Genomic DNA, 19,346 nt, shown 5'->3' on the forward strand with positions numbered 1-19,346 from the left:
TTCAGGGTGTCCGCTTAGAACAGAGAGAAATTTCTTCAGCCAGAGGGCGATGAATCTGTGGAATTTGTTGCCGCGGGCGGTTGTGGAGGCCGGGTCATTGGGAGTATTTAAGTCAGAGATTGATGGATTCTTGATTAGCCAGGGCTTCAAATGTTATAGAGCCTGACTAGGGAAATGGATCAGCTCATAATTGAATGTCAGGGCAGATCTGATGGGCTGAATGGCCTATTTCTGGTCCTGTCCTATGTCTCATGGTCTCGTGGTCACACATGCTCTTGCCTTGGAGAAGGGAGTTCCGCCTTTCTACCCTAATCCTGCATCATCCCCTGTCCACTCCTACAGCAAAGAAACATCCGGACTCTCCCCAGGATAAATCCGGCCAGCGACCTTCCTTGTTGGGTGCTGACCAGAACTGCACTGGGAACAGTTGTGACACAATGTCCAATGAAGGCAGGTGAGCCACGGTCTAGCCTGGGACCCAGTCGACCCATCCAGGGAAGCAGGCTCCAGGCCCCTCTGTTCCCCCCCTTCTTTTGTCTTCACAGCAAAGGGATAGTGGCGGCTTAACATCCTCTCCATCCTGGGATGGGACATAGAAAATAGAACACTGCAGCCCAGAACAGGCTCTTTGACCCTCAATGTTGTGCTGACCTATATATTCCTAACAAAAATGTACTAAACCCTCCCTGCCTCATAACCTTCCATCCATGGGCCTGTCTAAGAGTCTCTTAAATGTTCCAGCCTCCACCATCACCCCTGGCCAGTCATTCCAGGCCCCCAGAACTCTCTGTATAAAAGTCTTCCCCCTGAAGTCTCCCCTAAACTTCACTTTGTACAGACGTCCTCTGGTGTTTGCTGATCCCGCCCTGGGAAACAGGCACTGGCCTCCCACCCTATCTACACCTCTCAGAATTTTGTCACCCTCAATCACGTCTCCTCTCATCCTTCTTCGCTTCAGAGAGAAAAGTCCAGCTCTGCTAACCTTGCCTCATGAGACTTATCTCCCAATCCAGGCGACATCCTGGTGAATCTTCTCTGCCCCCTCTCCACAGCTGCCACATCCTCCTTGTAATGAGGTGACCAGAACTGAACACAATACACCAAGTGGGGTCTCACCTGAGATTTGTAGACTCCTGAACTCAATCCCCCAACTAATGAAGCCCAGTGTCCCATCAGCCTTCTTAACGATCCTATCAACCTGTGCAGCAACCTTGAGGGATGTATTGATTTAGACCCCAAGGTCCCTCTGTTCCTCCACACTGTTAAGTGTCAACCATTAACCCTGTCCTCAGCTTCCTGGTTTGTCCTTCCCAAATGCATCACCTCACCCTGATCCAGATTGAACTGCATCTGCCACTTCTCCGCCCAACTCTGCATCCTGTTGATATCAGGGTCAGAGAGAGTTGGGAAAGACCTCACCCCATCAAAGAGGAATCGCTTCAGTTCAGGCAAGCGGGATGTGGGCAGGCTGGGGGAGTTTGGGAGAGATTTAGCAGGCTCACCCCGTTGAAGTGGAGGGGAGTGGAAGATTCAGGACGGCCCAGTGGGGGTGGGGGGGTGTTAGTAGAGAGGTTACCCCATTGAAGAAGAGGAATGGGAGATTCAGGACAGGCTGGTGGGGTTGGAAGGGGGGGTTGGGTGTTGAGAGAGAGGTGGTCCCATTGAAAGAGGGGAGTGGGAGATTCGGGACAGGCCAGTGGGGTTAGACGGGGAGGTGTGTTGGAAGAGAGGAGGCCCCAATGAAAGAAGGGAGTGGGAGATTTGGGACGGGCCGGGGGGAGAGGTGGAGATGCTCTGCGGCCCCAGAGATGGGTCTGTGGGCGGAGAGAGGTACCTCGCAGCAGGAGTTTCACAATTAGTGGTGAAACTGGGCCTAGGCGCGGAAGCCAGCTGTAAGGCCGCGCTGCAGGAGCAACACCGTCATTCTGAAACCTCACTCACCACAAAGTGTCAGGTTGACAGCCCTGAGCTCGCTCTCTCACACCTGCTGACAAGGTCGCTGATGGCGAAGGCTCCTCCCTGCCCGCACGCTGACACCAAGCCAGCTTTCCAACTCTTCTCAGCCAAGGTGATCCTAGGCGGCTGCGCAACCTGTAGCCCCACGCCAGCCTGGCCCTCAGCGCTGCTCTCACACAATTCAGTCACTGTCAGCAGCCCTGTTTTGAACCCCTGTAAGGAGTTCTCCCCGTATCTGCATGGGATCCCCCGGGGGGTGGGGGGGGGCTCCGGTTTCCTCCTGTTCTTCAAAATGTACCGGAGGATTGGTAGGTTAATGGGGCGGCCTAGACCTGTGGGCCAGAAGGGCCTGTTACCATGCTGTTGGTCTTAATTTTTAAAAGTAGAACGTAGAAATCTACAGCACAGTCCAGGCCCTTCGGCCCACATTGTTGGGCCGACCCAATAACTGGCTCTAACAAAAGCCTAGAATTTCCCTTCTGTATAACCCTCCACTTATCTCAGATCCGGTGCACACTGTAAGATCCCAGCCTCCACCACCGTTACCGGCAGCTCATTCCCTGCACCCACTGCTCTTTGTGTGAAGAACCTACCTCTTACACCACCCCCTTCCCCGGACACCCCCCAGCACCTTAAAACCATGCCCCCTCGTGTTGGGCATTTCAGCCTTCGGGGGTAAAAGCCTCTGGCTGTCCATGCGATCAATGCCTCTCATCGTCTTGTCCACCCTCTATCAGGTCACCCCCTCGTCCTCCGTCACTCCAAGGAGAAAAGACCAAGCTCACTCCACCTCTCCCCGTGAGACGTGCTCTCCAATCTAGTGGATCTCTCTGCACCCCTCTCTGTGGCGCCCACATCCTTCATGCAGGGAGGTGATTGGAACTGAGCACAATATTCCAAGTGGGGTCTTGTGTGCCTCACGGCTCCCCCCCCCCAGTTAATGAGGCCCACACACCATGCACCATCTTAACAACACTACCCAACCTTGAGTGTCCCATGGATACAGACGCTGAGATCTTTCAGTGCATCCACCCTGCTCAGGGACCTCCCATTAACACTATGTTCTGTCTTCAAATTTGATCGACTGAAATGAACCACCCCACACCTTTCTGGGTTAAACTCCATCTGCCACGTCTCAGTCCAGCCCCGCATCCAATCAGCGTCCCTCCGCAAACTCTGGCCACCTTGCCAACTACCCACCGCACCACCTGACACATTTGTCATCCCCCCCCACCGAAGCCTCTCTTCTTCCAATGAGGGGTGAAAAATTCAAAGATGCTCATCGGCCTTGGTGGAAATGGGGGTTTTGGGGTCAACAAACAGGGAGGTTCAGTTCCTGGGTGAATATTGAGAAAGAAGTGAAAAAGGACGGCCTCCCGACCCCACGGTTGTTGTAAAAACACGATGGTCTCCCGACCCTGTGGTTGACATAAAACACGACGGTCTCAAGAAAGGGTATAAATTTATACTAAAGCATCCAGCGGTATTGAAAATATTTATTCCAGGACAACAAAACAGACTATTCTCGGATCCAGAAGAAGCACGAAAATTTGCAGAACAATTACAAAAATAGACTGAGGGAGGAAGACGGGTAATGAGAGTTAAAATGATCACGACTGATATGTATGTGGGTAAAGACAAAAATAGACTGAGGGATGAAGACGGGTAATGAGAGTAAAAATGATCACGATTGATATGTATGCAGGTAAAGAGGTATAAGAGTGAATAGAGACAATGAACATACATGAATGTATCTGTACTTAGAGGAAAATATAGATAGTATAGACAAGAATTAATAAGGGAAGGTAATGGAATAGAGAGAATAAGGAGGGAATTAAAAGAGGGATCTTTGTGACATATGAAAAGTGAAATCTTTTCTGGGGGAGGCGGGGTGGGGGGAAATAGCGGTCACTGCAAAATCAGTTGACGCTTGCGAGTGGATTCGCAAATCCAAATGGAGAGGGGAGATGTGGTTGTCCGACAAGGGATAAAGGACAACTCAGGAGGTGAAGGGGAGATTGGGGATAAATAAGATAGAAATAGGAGAATAAGGAAAATGTTAGATGTTGTAGGAATGTTGTCTTATAAAGAGTTGAAAATAAGAAAACAGAAATGGAAAAGGAGGAAAGGTAATGATGGAAAAACGGAAAGAGAAGATAAACAAAATATAAAAGGGCTACGCTGAACTATATGTCTTTAAATATTAATGGAATACATAACCAAATTAAAAGGAAGAAACTACCAAATTTAAATGAATAAATGTATTCCATTAGAAAAAATAACATATTGGTTAAGAAATAATATTGAAATATTCGAACAAGTATAGGAGCCTTACATTAAATACAATAGCGAAAACCTACCGGGGACAAACATTACCTAAGTTGATGGAAGGAGAAGGAAAGAAAAGAATGGACTCAGTAGAATTTCTGGTGTAATTTTGTTGAATGACAACATTGTCTGACTGGCTTAATGCAACCTAGATTGTATACCTAAAATGGATGAGAGGGGGGGGTTGGGGGGTGGTTTGGGAGGAAAGGGGGGGGGAGAAAAAGTCACTGTATATGTGTGAAAAAGAAATAGTGTATATCATGGCTAATGTGATTTATGGTGTGAAAAATAAAAAAATTAAAAAAAAAAAAAACACGACGGTCTCCTGACCCCACAGTTAACGTAAAAACATGACAGTCTCCTGGCCCCACAGTTGAAGTAAAAACACGACAGTGGAGAAACTCAGCAGGTCAAAAACGTCCTTTATACAGCAGAGATTCAGATACAGAACCAACGTTTCAGGCTTCAGAATCAGAATTTGTTGTCAGGAACAAGTCACAAAATTCGTTGTTTTACAGCAGCTTCTCAGGGCAAACGTTTCTATAAACCACGTTCCAAAATAGATAAAGATAGCGCTCAAAAAGTCAACGTGAGGCCGTGTCTGTGGTTCATTATCATTCAGGAATCTGATGGCGGAGGGGAAGAAGCCGTCCTTGTGCCGCTGGGAGTTCATTTTCAGGCTCCTGGACCTCTTTCCTGATGGTAGCAGAGTGAAGAGGGCACGGCCTGGGTGGTGGGGAGGGGTCTTGAGGATAGAGGCTGTTTCCTTGAGACACTGCCTCATGCTACAGCATAGAAAACAGGCCATTCAGCCCTTCAAGTCTGTGCTGACCATCACTGACCTGCTCCCATTCCATAACCTTCCAGGCTTTTCCCATCCATGTATCGCTCAAATTTATTTGTAAAACACGTGACCAATCCTGCATTCACCATGTCAGATGCCAGCTCATTCCACACTCCCACCGCTCTCTGGAGTGAAGAACTTCCCTCTAATGTTCCCCTCAAACCTTTCTCCCTTCAGCTTAAAACTATGACCTCTCGCATTTATCTCCCCCCATTCTAAGTGGAAAAGGCCTCCTCACATCCACTCTGTCTGTCTCCTTCATAATCTTGTAAACCTCCATCAAATCTCCCCTCATTCTTCTATGCTCCAGGGAATAAAGTCCCTACCTGTTGAACCTTTCCCTGTAACTCAGTTCCTGAAGTCCGGGCAACATCCTAGTAAATCTTCTCTGCACTCTTTCTATCCTATTGATATCTTTCCTGTAGATCGGTGACCAAAACTACACACAATTCTCCAAATTTGGCCTCACCAATGTCTTGTACAACTTTACCACAACATCCCAACTCCTGGACTCAATACTTTGATTTATGAAGGCCAAGATGCCAAAAGCTCTCTCTACAACCCTGTCCACTTGTGATGCCACTTTCAGGGAATTATGTATCTGTATTCCCAGATCCCTCTGTTCTACCACACTCCTCAGTGCCTGACCATTCACCGTATACGTCCTTTCTTGGTTTCTCCTTCCAAAATGCAACACCTCAAACTCATCTGCATTAAACTCCATCGGCAATTTTTCCACCTGGTCCAGATTCCTCTGCAAGGAGAATAGAGTGGCGTTTGAGACCACAAAGTGGAGGGAAGTTTAGAGGAGACGTCAGGGGTAAGTTTTTTTTTCAACCCAGAGAGCGGTGGCCTTGCCAGGGGATGGTGGTGGAGGCCTGAACATTGGGGGCACTGAAGACAGATATTTGGAAAATAGAGGGTTTGTGGGGTAGGGAGGCCATAGGGCAGCAGTTATCAAACTTTTTTCTTTCCGCTCATAACCAATGTTAAGTAATCCCTGTGCTCTGTGATCAGTAAGGGGTTGTTTAAGGAGGTGTATGGGTGGAAAGAAAAAGTTTGAAAGCCGCTGTGTTAAACATCCCTTATTGACTCGTTACGGTTTCAGAACTCCAAAGGAAATGGGCCAGTGACGATTTTTTTCAAGCAAAATATTTCAGTAACAATTGGGTCTGGAGCAGTGATTCTCAACCCACCCATACCCCACCTTAAACAACCCCTTATAGAGCACCTATGCCCCACGGATTACTTAAAGTGGTGTGTGGGTGGAATGAGAAAGGTTGAGAACCACTGGCCTAGATGCTGTCCCCATGGGTGTATATCAGATCATGGCAAACTTGTTTCCCACGGTCGGCGAGTCTAGGATAACAGGGCATCAGAATTAAAGGGGGCCAATTTAAAACAGAGAGGTGGAGGCATTTCTTTTGCATAAGAATGGACAACCTCTGGAATTTGCACTCGCTACCCCTTGGAACGGGTGCAGGTTGACGGGATGGGGCAGAATAATCATTTGGCACAGACCAGAAGGGCACAAGGGCCTGATTCTGTGCTGTGGTGTTCTGTGTAACAGTTCTGGTCGGCCCCATTACAGGGAGGATGTGGAGGCTTTGGAGAGGGTGCGGGAGAGGTTCATCAGGATGTGGCTTCATTCGGTGGGCGTGAGTGATGGGAAGGGTTCAGGCAATTTTGGCTTGTTCTCCCTGGAGTGTCAGAGGTCCGAGAGAGGCTGTGACGTGGAGGGTGATTTTGCAGTTATTTCCCAGGGTAGAAATGCCAAATACTAGCGGACAGAGCTTCAGGTAGAGCAGGGGAAGGTTTAAGGGAGAAGTATCTTACATGGAGAGCTTGTGACAGGCTGTCCTGGGGGAGGGGGGGGAGCAAATGTAAGGGCAATGTCTCAGACATTGGAGTGCAGGAGGCGGTCGGGTTCTTATCCAGAGGAGAGGAACTGCTGACCATCCGAGACTCTCATATTCGCAAAACAATATTCATTTATTTATTTGTTGAGATTAAATACTTGTCCTGTGTATATATTGTTTGTCTGTCTGTGTGTCTGTGTGTTTTGCACCGAGGTTGCTGCAGAGAAGTGGATTGGAGGTCGATCCACAGGACCATAAGAGCGACAGAGTAGGTCACTGGGGTCTCCCTCCCTCCCCCATTGATGTGATCTATTGGGATTGTTGTCTGAAGATGGTGCACACAATCATCGAGGACCCCTTCTCCCCCCCCCCCCCCCCCACCGCACACAGCATCTGCTCCCGTCGGGAAAAAGATCCAGGAGGATTAGAGCCAGCACCACCAGGCTGAGGAACAGCTTCTTCCCACGGGCAGTGAGAACACTGAACGACCAAAGGAACCGCTCACACCCTCATATTCTTCCCACCCACATCCCACTTTAAGTAATCCCTGGACTATCGGGGCTCTGTGATTAGTAAGGGGTTGCTTAAGGTGGGATGTGGGTGGGAAGGGAAGGTTGAGAATCACTGCTCTCGACCCGATTGCTACTGAAATATTTTGCGTGAGAAAAATTCTCGTTGGCCCATTTCCTTTGGGAGTTCTGAAACGGTGCACATAATGAGTCAATGAGGGACGATTAAAACAGTGGGTTTCAAACTTTTTCGTTCCACTCACACCCCACCTGAAGCAACCCTTACTGATTACAGAGCACCCGATGGTGTAGGGATCACTTAAAGTGGGATGTTTGACAACCACTGACTTAGAGCAGTCTCTCCAGCGTTGTGCACGACTCTGGGTTAGGTTATGAGGAACAATTGTCGGCTCTTGGACTGGACTCAATGGGGACAGAAGGATGAGGGGGGACATTATTGAGGTGTTTCAAAAGCTGAAAGTCCTGGGCAGAGAAGATGTGGTCAGGATGTTTCCCACAGTCAGGGAGTCTTGGACAAGGGGGCACAACTTCAGGATAAAAGGTCATCAATTTAAAACAGAGCCAAAGGGTCGTGAGTCTGTGAAACTTGTGGCCACGGGCAGCCATGGAAGTGAGGTCGTTGGGGGTATTTAAGGCAGATATTAACAGGGATTTGATGAGTCGGGGCATCAAGGGTTATGGGGAGAAAGGCTGGGGAGTGGAGCTGAGTGGGTGAATGGATCAGCTCATGATTAGAATGGCAGGGCAGACCCGATGGGCCGATTGGCCTCCTTCTGCTCCTAAATCTTGTGACTCAGCCGCTCGGGGATCAGAGGAAGAGCTACTCCATGTGGTGGGGTCCATGTGGTGGGGTCCATGTGGTGGGCTGCAGGGGCTGGCTCAGGTCTGGCCAATGTAGGGAAGGTGATTAAAGGAGCCAATGGCAAGGTGCGGTGCTGACTGTGGGCGGGCTGAGCCTTGATTGGCAGCTGAGGAGACTTTTGACAATGTTCCCGCCAGAGGTCACATGACCATCCTCGTTCCAAAGTGCCTCTACTTCCTTGGGAGTTTGCAGAGGTTCGGTACGACATCAGAAACCCTGGTGAATTTCTATAGAAGTGCAGTGGAAAGTGTGCTGACCGGCTACATCACGGTCTGGTATGGGGACACCAATCTCCCCGAGCATAAAGCCCTGCAAAAGGTACGGCATAGGACATCACGGGCAAAACTCTCCCTACCATCGAGAACATCGACGGGGAATGCTGCCGTCAGAGAGCAGCAGCGATCATTAAGGATCCACCCCACCCAGCACATGCTCTGTTCTCGCTGCTCCCATCAGGAAAGAGGTGTAGGGGCCACAAGACACACACCACCAGGTTCAGGAACAGCTACTACCCCTCCACCATCAGACTCCTCAACAACAAACTCAATCAGGGGCTTGTTTACGGACTCTGACTTGTGCGTTTTATTGATATTTTTCCTCTCTCTATCGCACAGTCAGTTTGTTTACATGTCTTTATATGTTTACATATGTACATTGTGGACAGTTTTCTATTTACCACCTCCAATAAGTGGTAATTTTGGCACCCACAGGAAGAAGAATCTCTGGGTTGTATGTGGCGTCATGTACCAACCCCCCACCGGAAGCTGATGAATGTAGGGCTCACTCCCACGAGTGGTGGTACGGGAGATGGAGGGAATAAATAGTCAGACACAGGAGGGGATGATGTGGGCCTTGGATCGCAGAGTGAGGGGTGGCAAGATTTCCTCGCCCTCCCGTGCACGAGGAGCTTCAATACTTTTAATTTTCAACTTAGACCAACAGCGCAGTAACAGGCCCTTCGGGCCCACAGGTCTGTGCCACCCAAATGCACCCAATTGACCGACAACCCTTCTTTGAAGGGTGGGAGGGAACCGGAGCTCCCAGAGGAGAACGTATAAACTCCACACAGACAGCGCGGGATTCAAACCCTGGTCACAGGTGCCGTAACAGCGTTATGCCAACTGTACTGCCCCTAAACTATATTATCTAGCTGATGTATTTAAGGAACAGTTCAGCACAATGCAGGCCCTTCACCTCATAATGTTGTGGTGACCCATGTAAATATTCTCCACAACAATCTTACCCTTGCCTCCCTACCTTGTAACCTTCTATTTTTCTTCCATCCATGGGCCTGTCTAAGATTCTCTTAAATGCCCCCAATGTTCCAGCCTCCACCACCAGCCCCCCGTCAAAGCATTCCAGGCCCCCACAACTCTCTGTGTAAAAAAAACTCACCCCTGAACTTCCCTCCCTTCACCTTGTACAGACATCCTCTGTTTGGTGATCCTGCCCTGGGAAACAGGCTTTATCCGTCCACCCTGTCGACACCTCTCAGAATCTTGTCGACCTCCATCACGTCTCCTCTCATCCTTCTTCACTCCAAAGAGAAAAGTCCCAGCTCTACCAACCTTGCCTCATGAGACTTGTTTCCCAATCCAGGCAACTTCCTGGTGAATCTCCTCTGCCCCCTCTCCACAGCTTCCCCATCCTCCCTGTAATGAGGTGACCAGAACTGAACACAATACTCCAAGTGGGGTCTCACCAGAGATTTTGTAAAGCTGCAACATGACCTCTCGACTCCTGAACTCAATCCCCTGACTAATGAAGCCCAGCGACCCATCGGCCTTCTTAACAGTCCTATCAGCCTGCATGGTGACCTTGAGGGATGTATGGATTTGGACCCTCTGGTTTAATTTCACATCACCTCGCACTGATCCAGATTGAATGGCATCAGCCACTTCTCCACCCAACTCTGCATTCTGTCGATATCCTTCAGCTCCACCCACAGCCCCTTCCAACAACTGCAAATTTACTCACCCATACGTCTGCCTCTTTCTCCAGGTCATTTATAAAAATCACAAAAGAGCAGGGGACCCCCAGAACAGATCCCTGTGGCCCCTCCACTAGTCCCCGACCTCCAGGCAGAATCCTTTCCTTCCACAACTACTCTCTGCTTTCTACATGCAAGCCAGTTTTTTATCCACACGGCCAAGGTTCCATGGATCGCGGACCTCATGACTTTCTGAGCCAGTCTCTTACGAGGGAACCTTGTCAAATGCCTCGCTAAAATCATATGGACTACATGTGATGATGCTCTTTATTATCATTATGCTGGTTGACCAGCTAATGAAACATGGTTACCATCAATCCACATACAAAAAACACTCAATAAACTGTCTACAAAAACACTGCAGAATTCTAAAATAAATTGTTAAAAAAGACGACCGATTCTGAAATCCAAGTGCAGCCCTGTTCGGCGCCGTGAATTGGGAATTGGCACTTAACATGAAAAAAACTCTGGTAGTTCTCGAGCGAAGGCACCTATACCATCTGCCTGATGGGGGGCGGGGAGAGTGGGGTGGGGTGGAGAGTAACTAGTTCCTGGCTAAGGAGGGTGGCGTCTTTGATAGCATTCCTCACCCTGCCCAAACATCGAGGAGAGGCAAATGGCCTCCAACAATCCGTTGGGCAGTTTTCACTCCCTGCTGGAGTTTTTTACGATCTTGTACAGAACAGTTCCGGTCCCACATGGAGATAGTGTACATCAGCACGCTCTCAATAGGACATCTATAGAAATTTCAACAGCTCTCTGGGCCGAGGTGTGACTCCCTCATCCATCTCAAGATGAGAGATGTCGTTGATCAACGTTGATGAATTCAGAGACCATGTGAGATCAACAGAGATACGGACCCCTAGGAATGTGACACTCTGGGACTGCCTCATTGATGTCACTTGGGACTTGTGTGCATATGTGGCTTCCCGGCCCATCTAAAACCCACAGAGATTTCTTTTGTCCTCTGGGGATTGAGTTACAGATTGTTCTCGGCCCACCCCAAGACCGGGTGCTGAGCCTCACTCCTACGGGCCGTTTCGCCGTCCCCCCTGTGATTGGGCCCACCCCTGCGGGGTCACCTGTGAACTCAGGAATTAAGTCTGAGTTTTGTACAGAGGAGCACAGTCAGAGGTAAAGACTGGTAAATATGAAAAGGGGCTCAGCACGCAATCCTGGGGCAGTCCATACTGGAGGAGAGAAAACCGCCCAACCTACAGACTGGGGCCTGTCAGTAAGAAAATCCGGAACCCAATTACAAAACGGATGAGATGATAAAGTTTGAACAAAGTTTGGTGTCAACTTTGATGGGACAACAGTGTGGTAAGCCAAATTATAATCAATGAATAGTAATCATGCATAGGACTTGGGTCTGTCCAGGTGAGTCATACCCCTATTGGCGCGAATCGACGTTGATCCACAGTGGCAGGTGAGATAAAACCAAGCTCTCGAGAGACTTTGTGATTCTGGGAGTGAGGTTAACAGGGCAGTCGTCATTCAGACTCATGGCCATAGAATGCTTGGGTATAGGCACGGTTATAGCCATCTTATTGGCCAAGGGCCGGTTTAAAAAAAGCCTCTGTCCCCTGATCTGTGCAGGCTCTAAGCCCTCGGGAGGAAACTGCAACCTTCTGGACATTCACCCTGCCTGAGGACAGCACATCCAGCCTGCCTGAGGACAGCCCATCCGGCCCAGCAGCACACAGAAGCAAAGACGGGAAAGAGGGAAGGGACAAGGGGTAACATGAGGAACAGGGTTCACTTACAGTGGTGGATGAGTGGAAAGAAAAAAGGTTACAACTACTGTTATAACACAATAGGGGTTTAAATGGGCATCAGGGGCCAGTTGGGAGGCAGAGGGGTCAAACAACGTCACTTAGGCCCGGAGGCCTCAGCCTCTCCTTCGAAGGTCTGCAGCTCGTGAGAACCTCCACGGCTCTCTGGGGAGGCGAGTTACGGGTTTCAATCTTGCTCGCAAGATGAAGAAAATGTCCGTTGTGGTTTCCAGAAAACACAGGAAGACGTAGGCAGCCGCTGGGGGAGTTTCCCCTTGATTAACTTGCCCACTTGTCCACGGGCAAGTCGTCAATCGAGCCTGTTCAGGCCTTGAGGGAGGGAAGTGGAGGATGGGTCGGAGACAACGTGCCCGTGATGGGTGGGGGGGAGTGGTTTGCAGGAATGGGCCTTTCTCCCCCACCCCCCCCCATGGAAAATCGTCTGCAGAAGGCAGGGTGGTTATGGTGTGTTGTATCTGGGGCTGGGAAGGGGGATGCGAGGTGTAGTGGGGTTAGAGAGGGAGAGAGAAAGTTGAGAGGGAGAAGGAAGGAGAGGAGGGGAGGAGGAGGGAGAGAGAGAAGGAGAAGAGGAGAGAAAAAGAGAGGGAGTGGGGGGGCAAGGGAGGGAGAGGGGGGAAAGAAAGTTGAGGGGAAGGGGAGGATGGGGAGAAGGAAGGAGAGAGAGGGAGAGGGAGGGAGAGGGGAGGGGAGAGAGAGATGGAAGGAGAGGGAGAGGAGGGGAGAGAAGGAGAAGGGGAGAGAAAAAGAGGGAGTGGGGAAGGAGGATAGGGAGGGCAGGAGGATTCAGAAAAGGAAGGTGAAATGAAAGAAGGGAGTGGGAAAAGGAGAAAAAGGGGAAAGAGGGAAGAGACAGGGGTGAAGAGGAACAAAAGAAGAGGAAATGGGGAGAAGGGGGGCAGGGGAGGAGAGACGGCAGCAAAGGTCGGGGGAGGGAGGCAGGGCCAGAGTGGAGGTGCAGAGGGGAGGGCCAGGATCTCCTATTGGCCCACAGCTGTGAACCTGAGACCAGGAGGTGACAGTTGGACCTGTTTTGTATGCAGAGGCAGCGGGGAGTGCAGGCTGGTCACCGCGAGGCTGGACCCTGGGTGAGTTCAGCAACCACTACATCTCTAACCTTGCCTAAGAACCTGGTGGGCTGTGGGCGGGGAGAACAGGGCCAATCTCCCTCTGAGGAGACAGAGGAGATCTCAAGGTGCTCCAGTCAGTGATGGCTGGACAGGGATTGAACAAGCAAAGATGCTATCGACAGGCAGAATGGCCACAGATCTGCTGCTGGAAGGAACGTTGGCTTGGCCTGGGGTGTTTTGACTCTGGGAGACAGTGATTGATCTGCTGTGGGGCTGTCTGTCCGACCCCAGGCAAGGTGTGGGGGACAGTTGGGCTCGTAATTTATGGTTGAAGGTGTTTAAATCGAGTTGCGCAGGGAAGGCCTTCCTTCGGAGAAACGTCCAACGCTCCAGGACCAGGAGGCGTTTGGAAGGGGGGTGTGTGGAGAGAAGGACAGGTGGAGACCCTCGGGGAGGTAGAGAGAGGTCAGAGCAAGATTCTCGGGACCTACACAGACAGCTGCCCACCCCCCGGCCCCAGGGAAGCTCCGTGAACTGAGCTGAGCACTGGGGTCTGAGGAGCTGAATGCCGACCGCGCTGAGCGAAACTCAGCAGGTTGTACAGCATTCCCCCCCCCAACTCCCCCTCCCCAGAGGGGCGGAGAGCTTGCCTCCCTGGTCGGGGAGTTGGCGTGACGAGCTGTCTGGTGTCACTGGCACCAGAGTGCAGATGGAGTGAAACCTTGCTTCCTGCCACCCCACCGGTGTGCAGATCACGGGGAAACGCTGCCTTTAAACTGCACAAGGTACTGGGGGGAGGGGATGCAAACGAAGGCAGGAAGTGAGGAAGCACTGAGCTTCAGGGACCCCACTCCCCACCCTGTCCCTGACCCCCTCCAGCTTCCAAGACCCCTCGCCTGGTGGGGACCAAGACTGCAACCCCACTCTTAGGACAGAGGTCTTTGGGGGGTGGGGGGGATTTTAATGAGCAAGGAGGCTGGTCGGCCCATCTCGGCTGTCCCGGCCCCCTCCCATCCCGTGTCCAGCAACTACCTCCCCTGAACTGCCTCCCATCAAGCTCCCCCCTCTCTGGCAGTGCCTTCCCCACCGTGGTGGGGGGGGCCAAAATGTTCCCTCCTTTCCTCCCATAGGATTGGGCCCCCATCCCCTTACTGCCACCCTTGAGGAGCGAGCGACCTCGGGGAATTCTTGCCCAGGAGACGGTGGTGCGGAGAGACTCACTGCAGAGAAAGGGAGGGGAACATTTCCAGCCCAAAACCTACTGCAGCGAGATGCCATCCTGTGAATAGGGCGGTGGGTGTGTGGGTCTGTGAGGCGAGAGAGGGGTGTGCATCAATGCATCGTTCCCAAAGGCGGACCCTGATCGACTCCTCTCCCCTTCAACCATGCAATCCCAGCCATGAATCCCCCATGGGTAATGGTTCGTCCCGAATATTCTCCCCCCTCTGGCTGAAGAAACATCTCTGTTCTAAAGGGAGTCTGTTCCCTGTGGTCCCAGACTCTCCCATTACTGTGAAACATCTCCACCTCCACTCTATCTAGCCCCTGTCATTGGGTTTCAACACCCTCATTTTTCTAAACTAGTGGGTACAGGCCTATAGACATCAAACATTATCCCTCTCACCCCCAGAATTATCCTGTTCAACCTCCTCGGGAACCTGTCCTACACCAGCATATCCTAGTCGGTCAATGTGAGGCTCAACCCCTGGTCGGTCAACACAGGGCCCAACCCCTTGTCGGTCAATGCGGGGCCCAACCTCTGGTCGGTCAGCGTGAGGCCCATCCCCTTGTCGGTCAACGCAGGGCCCAACCCCTGGTTGGTCAATGTGGGCCCAACCCCTGCTTGTTTGGGCCGCACTCCAATGCCTTCTAACATCTCAGTGATCCCCTCCTCACCACTGACTCAACCTGCAGGTTGACTTTTATGGACTTCTGCGTAGGGACTCCCAACCTCCTCGATCCTCTCCCCTTGGGCTGTTACAGCGCCAGGGACACGGGTTCAAATCCCACGCCATCTGTAAGGAGTTTGCACGCTCTCCCCCCATGTCTGTGGGTTTTCTCAGGGTGGGGGTTCTCCAGTTTCCTCCCACTGTTCAAAGTGCACTAAGGGTGTAATTGGGAGGGTGACAATTAACAGGCCGGAAGGGCCTGTTACCAGGGTGTATGTCTACATTTAAATTTTTTAAAATTAAAATGCAGTTCTTCTACCAAAGTGCATGGCCATACATTTCCCCACACAGTGTTGTCCGCCATTTTGACCATTTCCCAACCTCCGCAGCCTCTGCCCGCCCCTCCATGGCCCACCCCTCCACCCGCCCCTCCACTACCCCCCTCCACTACCTGCCTCTCCACCTACCTTCGTATCGTCCGCAGACTTGGCCAAGAAGCCATCAATTTTAAATGTTGATTTTTAAATGTAGAGATACATCATGGTAACAGGCCCTTCCGGCCCACAGCCTGTTCTGCCCAATTCACCTACAAAACCCTGGAGGCCCTTCCAGCCCATGAGCTCATGCTGTCCAATTCACCTACAACCCTAGAGGCCCTTCTGGCCCATGAGCCCATGCTGCCCAATTACACCCCATTAATCTACAACCCCCGGTACATTTCAACTGGTGGGAGGAAACCGGAACCCCCTGGGGGAAAAACCCACACAGACTCGGGGGAGAGCGTCCAAACTCCTTACAGACAGAGCAGGATTCAGACCCTGTCCCAACTGCTGGCGCTGTGACACTGTGGCTAACTATGCTGTCCAATTCGGTCGTCAAAATCGCTTACTCACCGCGTAAGAAGCAGCATGCCCATCACCATCCCCTGCGGAACACCGCTTGTTACCGGCCAGTAAAAGCCCCCTTTGCTACCCCTCTTTGCCCTCTGCCAGGCAGCCAGTCCTCTCCATCCGCGCTGGTAGCTTTCCCGTAACCATGCATGGCACCTCAACAAAGACCTCATCAAAATCCAAGTGAACAACGACCATCTTTGTCTCCTGCTCGTTACTTCCCTCAATGAACAGATTTATTAGGAAAGATCTCCCCTGAGGCCTTGCATGGAGAATTGTGAGCGATTTTGGGCTCCTCGTTTGAGAAAGGATGTGGAGAGGATTCAGGGGAGGTTCACAGGGACGATTATGGGAATGAGAGGGTTGTGGTACAGGGAGCGTTTGCCTGGACTCTCAAGGGGGGAATCTCGTTGAAACATTTTGAATGTTGGAAGATGTGGATAGAATCGATTGTAAAGGTTGTTTCCCCACAGTGGGAGAGTCTAGGACAAAAGGGCACAACTTCAGGATTGAAGGGTGTTCGATCGGGTAGATCAGGGGAATTTCTTCAGCCGGACGGCGGTGGGAATCTGTGGAACTTGTTGCCATGGCCGGGTCATTGGGTGTACTTAAGGCAGAGATCGACAGTTTCTTGATTAGCCAAGTTATGGGGAAAAGGCCAGGAAGTGGGTCTGAATGGGGAAATGGATAGGCTCACGATCGAATGGTGGGGCAGCCCCAATGGGCTGAATGGTCTATTTCTGCTCCTGTGTCTTCTGGTCCTGTGAAGGAAACCCTGGAGACATCGGCCAGTTTTATCTTGTGCGTTCGAGTATGCCAGAACCTATCTTATCTCAGCACCAGTGACCAGAGTTCTAATCCTGGTGCGATCTGTAAGGAGTTTGCACGTTCTCCCTGTGCCTGCGTGGGTTTTCCCCAGGAAGGGGGGGCTCCAGTTTCCTCCCACCATTTGAAATGCAGCAGGGATTCATTGGGTGTAATAATAGGCAGCACAAGCTCAAGGGCCTGTTACTGCGCTGTGCGTCTGTGTGGGTCCCTCAGCCACGGAGCCCCCTCGCTGGTCTGCCGCCCTGTGGGGTCGTCTCCTCCACTTCTCCTTCTCAGCAGTGGGTGTTCTCCTCGCTTCTGGTGCCCTGCACCGGTCTGCCACTCCCCCGCCCCTCCCCTCCCCCCCCAGAGTCTGAAACCGCCCCACCTCATGGCCGCTGCCCAGCACAGCGGGATCATTGTCTGGAGAGGGAGTGCAGAATCACTGAGGGCCCCTTCCACTCTGCACACAGCATCTTTCAGCTGCTCCCGTCAGGGAAGAGATCCAGGAGGATCAGAGCCAGCACCACCAGACTGAGGATCAGCTTCTTCCCACGGGCAGTGAGAACGCTGAACGACCAAAGGAACTGACTCTCCGAGATCATCATATTCACAAAATAATATCCATTTCTAGATATGAAATACTTGTCCTGCGTGTGTATTATGTGTTATGTCTGGGTGTGTGTCTGCGTGCTTTACACCGAGGATCGAAGAACGCTGTTTCATCGGGTTGGACTTGTATAATCGGATGACAATAAACTCCACTTGACCAAGCTCAATCGTTGCTTGTGGACCAGGTGACGTTGCTGGAGATTATGGTGCAGGCTGGCTCAACAGAGGACAATTCAAGCGTCCCTTAGACAGGCCGGGGGATGTAAAAAATGGAGGGTGATGGGTGGGGAGGGTTGGATTGTTGAGGAGGTTTACTTGGGTCAGCACATCATGGGCCATATAGGGTCTGTACTGCTCCGTGTTTTATGTTCTCAGTTCAGTTCAAGTTTGTGGTCATCTGATTGTACAACTCAATGGGACTTGTTCTCCGGTCCCCTGTGCAAAACCCACAGACAAACATACAGGTGTTACACACAGTGCACATAGTAGAATAAATATTCTTAACAAACAGAACCATGGAGAGTTGTTTCAGAAGCTGCCCAGCGTTCTCACTGCCCCATAGGAAGAAGTGGTTCCTCAGCCTGGTGGGTGCTGGCCCTGAACCTCCTGGACCCGAGAGAACGGTGACATTTAATCTTAATTGTAGACATACAGGCCCTTCCAGCCCACAAGGCTGGGCTGCCCAAATATCCCAGTTAACGTACGACCCCCCCCCTCCCCGCATGTCTTAGAAAGGGTGGGAGGGAACCAAAGCCCCCCCCGGGGAAACCCGCACAGACAGGGGAGAACGTGCACACTCCTTACAGGGTCCAAAGCCCGGTCGCAGACATCTCTCCACTCACTAACCAATAACCATAAAATACGTGGGTTTTTCTTGGGTGCTCTGGTTTTCTCCCACCGTTCCCGAGACATATGGGGGGATCAGCAGGGCTTGAAATGACCTGTTACCATGCTGCCCAACTACATTTATAATGCAGAGTTGGTGAAACCATGTCCTTTCCCATAGTGCGCTTACAGCATCCAGGAGGAGCCTTGGGTTAAACGGGGGAGGCTGGCAGGCACTGGGGTGCCCAGCCAACATATACAAGAGTGCTGGAGAAACACAGCAGGTCAGACAGCGTCCCACAGGAAGGGATAGCACCAATGCTTCGGGCTTGGCCCTTCGTCAAGGTACAGCTAAAGGAGGCTCCTGAATAATAAGGTGAAGGGGGCAAGTGAGGGAGGAAGGGGCGGGGGTGGGGGTGGGAGGAGCCCAGGCCATAGGCACGTACAGTGGGGAGGGGGAATGGGGTGATGGGGAAATTCTCTGAATGGAGACAGAAGGGGTTGGAGCTGCAGGCGGTGGGTGTTTCCTGGCGGGCCCCTCGACGTCCCAACCGGTGCCAGGAGGGAGGCACAGGCTCAGTGTTAAACTCCTTGGCTGAAGCTGGCTGTGAGCTAGGCCCTGAGGGGCAGGGAACTCCAGCTGTGGGTCAGTCCGAGGAGAGAACGTGTTCAGGGTGGGGACGTTCCCGGAGAACGCTGCACAACAACCCACACCTCGGCAGGGCAGACAAGATTAGCTTCAATGACAAATTAACCAGGAGCTTAATTAGTTTGTCATGTTGTACCTAGTAACATGGTCCAGGCCCTTCGGCCCACAGTGTTGTGCCACCTCAAGAACCTGCTCGAACAACTCCCTCCTGTATAACCCTCCACTTTTCTCAGTTCCACCCAATAGTCTCATCAAAGATGAGAGGAGATTCTGAGAGGTGTAAGCAGGGAGAGATTGGTAAACACCAGAGGACGTCTCTACAAAGTGAAGGGAGGGAGGTTCAGGGGAGACGTCAGGGGGAAATTTATTTTACGCAGAGAGTTGTGGGGGCCTGGAATGCCTTGCCATGGGGTGGAGGCTGGATCATTAGGGGCATTTAAGA

At 51.5% G+C, this 19,346-nt stretch overlaps 1 protein-coding gene across 1 annotated transcript in view; it reads left to right on the plus strand.

Moving 5' to 3' along the window:
- Positions 1 to 13,095: 13,095 nt before the first annotated feature.
- LOC138740901 (transcriptional-regulating factor 1-like) overlaps positions 13,096 to 19,346 on the plus strand; it is a 60,459-nt gene continuing 54,208 nt past the window's right edge. The window contains exon 1 of the mRNA XM_069894196.1: positions 13,096 to 13,250. The gene's annotated coding sequence lies outside the window, so the exon portion shown is untranslated. The remainder of the gene's footprint in view (positions 13,251 to 19,346) is intronic.

Source organism: Narcine bancroftii, chromosome 8, assembly GCF_036971445.1.
Source record: "Narcine bancroftii isolate sNarBan1 chromosome 8, sNarBan1.hap1, whole genome shotgun sequence".
NCBI lineage: Eukaryota > Metazoa > Chordata > Chondrichthyes > Torpediniformes > Narcinidae > Narcine > Narcine bancroftii.